Genomic DNA, 7,678 nt, shown 5'->3' on the forward strand with positions numbered 1-7,678 from the left:
GAGAGCAAAAAGCGCAGGAGATTGACTGCTAGGGAGGAGATGGCAACTGAAAGAATTTTCCAAAGGCTGAGACAGATAACTCTCCTGGGCCTGAGCTCTTTTGACAATGGCAGTGATGACCATGTGCAGATAAGCAAAGGAATGACACACCATCTGGAAAAAACAGACATGGACAGGTTCAAATGCTTGGGACTTCAAGAAATAAGAATCTATTCTTACTGTCACATCTTACGGATAAGTGGAGACCAGAGCGTAAGGGATTTGCTGCTTTACTGCTTTTCATTTGATCTAGCTCAAATTTGCTGTGCCATCAGCCATGCATGTGTTCCTATGACTTTATTAAATTATTTTATCATTTGAATGCAGCTAGTCTGATTTTTCTATGACCCTTCCAAGCCCAGTTTAGACACACTTACCCAGAAGAAATATGGCACGTGGAGAGGGGCTGAGACTAATCCCACCATGTCAGAGTACATATGAGGCTCTATTAATTCCTGCCACAGCTAGAGGGAGAGCCTATGAGAGATCCATAGTCACAGCTCAACTAAATAATGGCAAAGCAGTAAAGAATGCTAGCACAGTAGCCCTTTAGCAGGATATACTCTTTTTTTGGAGACTAGATGGTGGCAGTGATCCAGAGAGAATTAAAAGAGGGTGTTACTTGAAATGCTGGGATCTGTGCCTTTTCGAGTGAGGGGTTAGTGGGACAGACCTTGCTTTGTAAGAGGGGATATCCACGAGATCTTTACCATCTTTGTTTACAATAGGTTTTTCTCCTTAGAAACCTGCAGGAGTCAGGAAAAAAGTTTAACAAATTTTATCGAAGGAAAAATAATAAACTTACACATGCAAAAGGTAAGGCAAACACACAGAGAATTCACACAGTCCTATAATATAGATACTGTTGAGGGGATAGGTCTGGAATAGGGAAAGGTGATAATTACTTTATCTAGAAGAGGAATGATGCTGAGAAGCAGAGTTCAATGCCTGCATTGAGCTCCAAAGAGACAGGACAAACGGTAGTACTGGGAACAGTATAACCAGATTGAAGCTTAATGCAGGAAATACTGGACACTGACTGCAAGGTTGGCAGTCTAGATATGAGGAAAATCGGGCACTCAGGTTATGCTAAGAGACCTAATATTCCCAGGACAAAGGTGGTGAGGTGGACACTTAGGCTTAATGACTCAAGCCTGGGAGCATCCAGAAACAGTTAGATTTTAGGGCAAGTTGGCTGAATCACAACTCTGGGACAGGGACTGGTTTCTCAAGCATAGGCTTTGTCTTTCCTGATTACTTTAGGAAGGGTGAGGCTGGCTATTGTGCATTTCAATGACTGACAGGGAGACTTGTCCAGGCAGGTTTTTCCCTGTTGCTAGCACTGAGACATCTTTTGCCAGTACTGCCAGGATACCCCAATGGGGAGATGTGAGCTGCAGAGACACTGCTTCCTAAAAACAGCCCCCCCCCCGTCTCACCTCATGGCTGGTTAGTAACAAGGGACCTCAGAAAACAGGGGAGACAGGGAAGGATCCTGGCTGGAGGATCCAGGAAGGTTGAGTAATTTTTCTCTCTAAACTGGCAGGAACATAGCCTGGGAGAACTGTTATGCCAGCCTCCCCATTCCAAATTGGGATCCTGTGCTGCTGCTGGGATTTGCTCTATCTAACAACCTGGGATTTGCTCTAACATGAAAATCAGCAACTTTTCTTGTGATGGAGGGAAGCAAGACTGAAAACCTCCAAGACTGAAAACTTTCCAAACCAAATACCTCCATTTACATCCAATTATTACTACACCTCTATTGGCAGATTCCCTCTATTCTTTTTGCAATACAATAGCGGGCGATAAAAAGCAAAGTGTTTGCAGCGACTGGACTACAGTAAAGGCACATTGGTGGATAAGATCCTAAACTTTGCTAATGAAGGTTACAGAGTTGGTGTTGCAGACCTGTATCACTGATTTGGCTTAGACTTAGAACAATGCAATACTCTTCCCGTACAAGACTTTTCCAGAGTCAACACAGCACAAGTAAGCATACTTTGGATCGGGCAACTGTGAGGTGGGAAAGTGGTAAATAAGGGGATCTTTTTAACCCTTTCCTGGCCCACTGCTGCCTTGCTACTTTAGCACTCCCCCCCTTAAAATCTACATCTGTGAGAATTTGGCAGGAAGAGTTCTAAAATGCTGATGTCTGTAAATCAGACTACTGTTAGAGGCCCATGAAAGAGTTTGCCTGACTTTTTTTTCTTTCCTCAGCTGTTTGGTAAACCTAAGCGGGGCGGGGGGGGGGGGGGGGATTGGAGTTCCCCAGCTTGGCTTGCTTTCAAAAATGAAGCTTTGGCTCCCAGCACCGTTGTTCTCATATAGCACCTTCCATAGTATTCTAAATTTAGAACTTGCCCCTGAAATGAATCTATCACTCTTCCATCAGCAGCCGGCAAATTGGACAATAAATTCTTGTCTCATATATTTCATGCAGAATTAGCTTGAAGCTACAGAGAAGGTGATTTACTTCTGACCATGTGTAAAGGCAGAGGTCAAAACAATAATAGAAAGTACTTCTTATCACCCCCCCCCCCCCCCGCAAGTGACTATGTTACTGGTTAAAAAAAAGGTAAAGTTTCCCCTTCAGTTGTGTTTGACCCTGGGGTACCACTGCAAGCAGTGATTTAATAGGCAAGCCCCTTTTGTGGGGTAATTTGCCATTGCTTCCCCCTCCCCGGCTATTCTTTACCCCCTAGCTATGAGCTAGGTACTCATTCACCAACCAAGAAATGGATGGATGGCTGAGTTGAACATGAGCCAGCTGCCAGGATATCTGACCCACAGGGGGCTCAAACTCCTGAGCATGTGAGTGGCAGTGCAAGCACTTAACCACTATGCCACGCGGCTCATTTTATTACTGGTTACTGAACAGCAAATTTTGCCTGACAGTACTGGGTTGATCTGGATAGAGGAATGATAGAATCAGTTAGATAAAATTAATATTTATCATTTGAACTATAAGACAGCTAGCTGCTCTATTTGGTTTTATTTAACATAATGTCTTGCCTTTCCTCCAGAGTCTGAGTCTGTCTTCTAAGCACTGGCCAGATCCAGATGGCTGAATTTCAGAAACATTGCTAAATCAAAAATCAGGAAAAACTGATAATTCTGCCCTAACAAGCACCCCATTTGTAGACATTTATAGGCACTACTAATGAAATTACAAATTCTTTATGCTTCTACCCAAACAACAAATTCTTTATGCTTCTACGTAAGCAACAACCCCCCCCCCCCCCCTCAAATCTCTCTTGGTTGTTTCTATATGCTTCTGATTGTCTCAATAACCAGCACTTCCCTTAATTCTATTATTCAGGGTCAGGCTGAATGTACAAAATGAGTGAAAAGCTGTTGGCCAACTTAACCTGCTGCTCTCAGTTTGCACTAACCAAATTTACTTAAAAATAAATAAATTCTGCCATCTAAAAACATATTCCTGTTGCCATATCCCAAATTGCCTGGTTGGCCAACTGACCAGCCAGGCCTATTCTTGGGTCTTTAACATTTATTTAGTTGCTTTCTCTCCAGTGAAGAATCAAAGTGACTTACCGGTATATAATTTTCCTCTCTTCCATTGTATCTTTGCAACAGCCTTGTGAGATAGGTTGCCTGAGAATGTGTTATTTGCTGAAGTTTGCCTAACAAGTGTCCATGTCAGAGTGGGGATTTAAACCAAATTTTCCTAGATCCTGATCTGACACTGTAGCCACTGTACCACACTGTCTTTCTTGTCTTGCAGAAATAAAAAGTCAAGGCCTTCTGCAACAGTGTCTCCAGCTAATCTTTATTTAAAAAGCTGCTGTTAAAGTTGTAGTTGTAGAGAGAAACACATCTCGCTGTGATATACATCTGAAGATGCTAACCATAGATGCAGGCAAAATTTTAGAAGCAAAAACTACCAGACCATGGCCCCACAGCCCAGAGAACCCACAACAGCCAGTTGATCCCAGCCATGAAAGCCTTTGACAATACAACGATAAGTTTGTTTGGACATTGGGCTTTTGTATCACATTTTGAGTAGAATTTAATTTATGAGGAAGAACTATGTTGACAGCCTTGCAAATGAGGCCATACCTCAAGCCCAAGAATAGGGACCATTCTGATTAGCCAAAATCCTCTTTAAGATCTGGGGAAAAGGAGAAGAAGCAATTTCTCATACTGGAAGAGGTGCATCGCTCAATGGCAGATGAAAGCTTTGTGTTCTGAGAGGGCCTGGTTTGATCCTTAGGTGATCAAGTAACAAGCAGTGGGAAAGGTCTTTTCCTGTCCAAGACACTATGCTCTTTTCCACTGAAAAGATTAAAGTACAATTGAATATTCACATGCCACATGCTGGACTTTCTTTGCCGTAGAATGGTCTGCTTGGGTCCCAGTGCCTACCTAACTCTGCTCCCCCCCTCCCCTTCAAGAGGCTGGCTATAGGGTGTCGCCCAGCTCTGCTGTGGCATGAGGCTGGCTGTGGGTGAATTTGGTTATCTGCAGACACCTGTACGCTCCCTCTTGTCCTTCTGCTCCCCTCTCGTCAGCCAAGCCTGGCTGCCACCGCCACCTCCCTCGCAGTGGGATTCCCACTATAGATAGAGATCACATTCGGCCTGTGTTGCACCGCCTGCATTGGCTTCCAGTTGAGTTCTGAATCACTTTCAAGGTGTTGGTGTTAACCTTTAAGGCTCTACATGGCCTGGGACCCTCATACCTTCGGGGCCGTCTTACCCCACATGTCCCTCTGCCGAACGCAGAGGCAAATTTACTGGTGGTCCCCGGGCCCTCAATGATGCGGCTGGCCTCCACTCAGGCCGGAGCCTTTATGGCTCTGGCCCCGGCCTGGTGGAACTCTCTTCCTACAGCTGTCCGGGCCCAGCGGGACCTTGGTGAGTTCTGCAGGGCCTGTAAGACTGAGTTGTTCCACCGGGCCTTTGGTGGAACCAGCCGCTGATACGGCGCCCTTCAGTAGTCCCCTCTTTGGTGGTCCCCATTACATCTGAGGGACCTGCCACCACCCCCTCTGAGGGGAGGGTTTAGTGACTGGACACAAGGAATTGTAATTTAGAACACTGTGTTTTATAAGGGTTTTTTAGCTGTTTTAATGTTAATAGAGCCATAAGTTTGTACCGTGAATTACTGATGTTTTAAATTGTGCTCTACTCATATGTTGTTAACTGCCCAGAGTCCTTCGGGGGAGGGTGGTATACAAAACTAATAAATAATAATAATATAAAACAAAACTAACAACAACAACAACAACAATAATAATAATAATAGATCTCCTGCAAACATTCAAAGCACCAAACATTCACTGAATGCTGCCTTCTGCTGGCTGCTAGTTTGTAAATCTGGCTTTTAGTGATCACACACCAAAAGTTACAAATGAGAGCTTACTTGCTTGGGAGTAAACACCATTGAATGCAGCAGGGCTTAACTCAAAGAAACCTGCATAGACTGGGACAGCATGTAGGAATATTATCTTTGTCCTTACAGTATGTGTGTAATTAAGTCTGGTAAGCACTTCTAAGTTAGTGTTCTATTTTAGGAGCCATAGCTGTATCATTCCAGCACCTCCAAGTGTTTTTGGCAATACAGCCTCTTTGTCAAACTGTGGGCTCCAGTTGCTTGGGATTGCTCACTTCCTCTTCCCGTTCCAACAAAAACATTACCAGGAGGACCTTCGAATGGAATTCAATGGCAAAAATAATTGCAATAAGAATTCTGGGCAAGTTTCACCATGGCAAGCAAATGGCTCCCCCATTTGGTTCTGTTTGCATTGTTTGATATGGAAGACAGCAGTTTGACATTTGGCAGGGGAAGCAGGACCAGATGCTCAGCAAAACTTGTTTTCAAACATACTCAAGATTAAAGCTGCAACGAGACAAGATGTAGGAGACCCAAAATAGGACCTCTTTGCCTATTTTTTCCTAAAATTAAAAGTAGCCACAAGCCTCCTCCAATTTGGTCGGTGCCATAGTTTAGATTTATGGATAGGTAAGCCCCTTGCTTTCCTAATTGTATCTCAGGGTCACTAATTTCTATTAGCCCTGGAATGGGGAACAGGCAGGTATGATATGGATGTCTGTCTTTTTTCCTTAAACAGTTGGTGACAGCTCAGGAGGGGGAATTGCTCCTGGCAACCTGATGGGTAAAGGGATAACACTCTCTGTGCGTGTTTCAATATATAGTTGATAATAAAGACTATTGATGCTAGCAGAATGGATAAAGAACTCACCTTTTTTAAAACAAACAAACAAAAGGATTTCAGTAGTTCAATAGGACTGTCTCCCAGGAAAGAGTGGTCCCTTTCCAATAAACTTTGTAATCTGTTTTAGTAGCCAGTTATTAACATATTTTGAAAATGTCATTTCAGGCACAACCATTTTGCCTCCTGGCTGCTAACTGACTTTTACAAAAACCTTTTCATTCAAAGCTGCTTGTGTCCCATCTGCAAAGTGGGGCTGAGACAACGTTGTTGTTTAAAAAAACAACTTTCTTCCATTTTCAGTTATTCTTTGTTCTTCTAAATCACTGTAGTGTGGTGTTGGAGGCCCATTATGCATGAAACACTTACCTCAGGGCTCTTTATTGCGCAGGGGTTTTTTAGTGGAGTCTCCTTCCTGTGCAGCTTGTCTCCTGAAATCTCTCCTGGGTCTGCTTTTCCTGGTTCTCTTAACTCCGCCCATCAACTCTCTCTTAAAGGCACATTTCATCACACCTAGTAGTCTCAATTTTGCTGGCTTTGTGAAAGCCTTTAAATTACTGATATATCAATATTTCTGTTTTTGCAGTTATATTTATATTGTAGCTCTTTCCAGAAATAACTGCCCCCCCCCAATGAAGGAATGAAAGCAATTCCCTGGACCACACTCTGTTGAAGAAGGGGACTATGTCCTGGAGCTGATATTTTCTCCCCCCACTCTCCCCCCCACACTCTCTCTTTTCCTGTAGTGGCTGATGCCGCAGGAGGAGAAAGAGACTTGTTATTTTGATATTCTGTATTAGATGTATCATTATTTTGATAAATCTACTATGGTACAAATTCTGCAGGAACCACACCGGCCTGGCATGGCTTCATGTGAGCCGAGGGAAGGCAGGGAGAGCTGTCCTTTGAACATTTGGCCAGAATGTCTTTGAGAAGTGAAGTCTCCCCCTGCTTCTGACAAACACACAGAGCTCCACTTTTCACTTTCTGAAACCACTCCAACAGGCAAGGTAGGGAGGCTATCCCCATCTTGCCAGCTCACTCAGGCCCCCTTCCATTCTTACTGGCTCACCCAAAGCCACTGCAGGAGTGTAACTGATGGGGAACATGATTCTTTTCCCTCAACTTTTAAAAGCAGTTTGTGCCTGCTAGGATTGCAATTTAAAACAGATGACTGATGTGAATGGAGAAAGGCTATTTAATGCTTTTTCCCCTTGTGCAATTTTTCCACAGTGCTAAACGCAAAGGGTATATGTAGGCCATCTAATCCACCCTCCTTTGGTCAGTGCAAAAAATCCCAAGTTACAGGGGATAATGTTTTCCAAACACGGGGGATCATGGGGATGGAGCGTAAGCATAAACACTACTTCTGTGCAAAGTGGCATGCTCCAACGTCAGAGATCATGGGGAGGCAGGGGGGTGGGGCCAGCATGCCTCTGCACG

This window comes from Sphaerodactylus townsendi, linkage group LG01, assembly GCF_021028975.2.
Source record: "Sphaerodactylus townsendi isolate TG3544 linkage group LG01, MPM_Stown_v2.3, whole genome shotgun sequence".
NCBI classification, from domain to species: domain Eukaryota; kingdom Metazoa; phylum Chordata; class Lepidosauria; order Squamata; family Sphaerodactylidae; genus Sphaerodactylus; species Sphaerodactylus townsendi.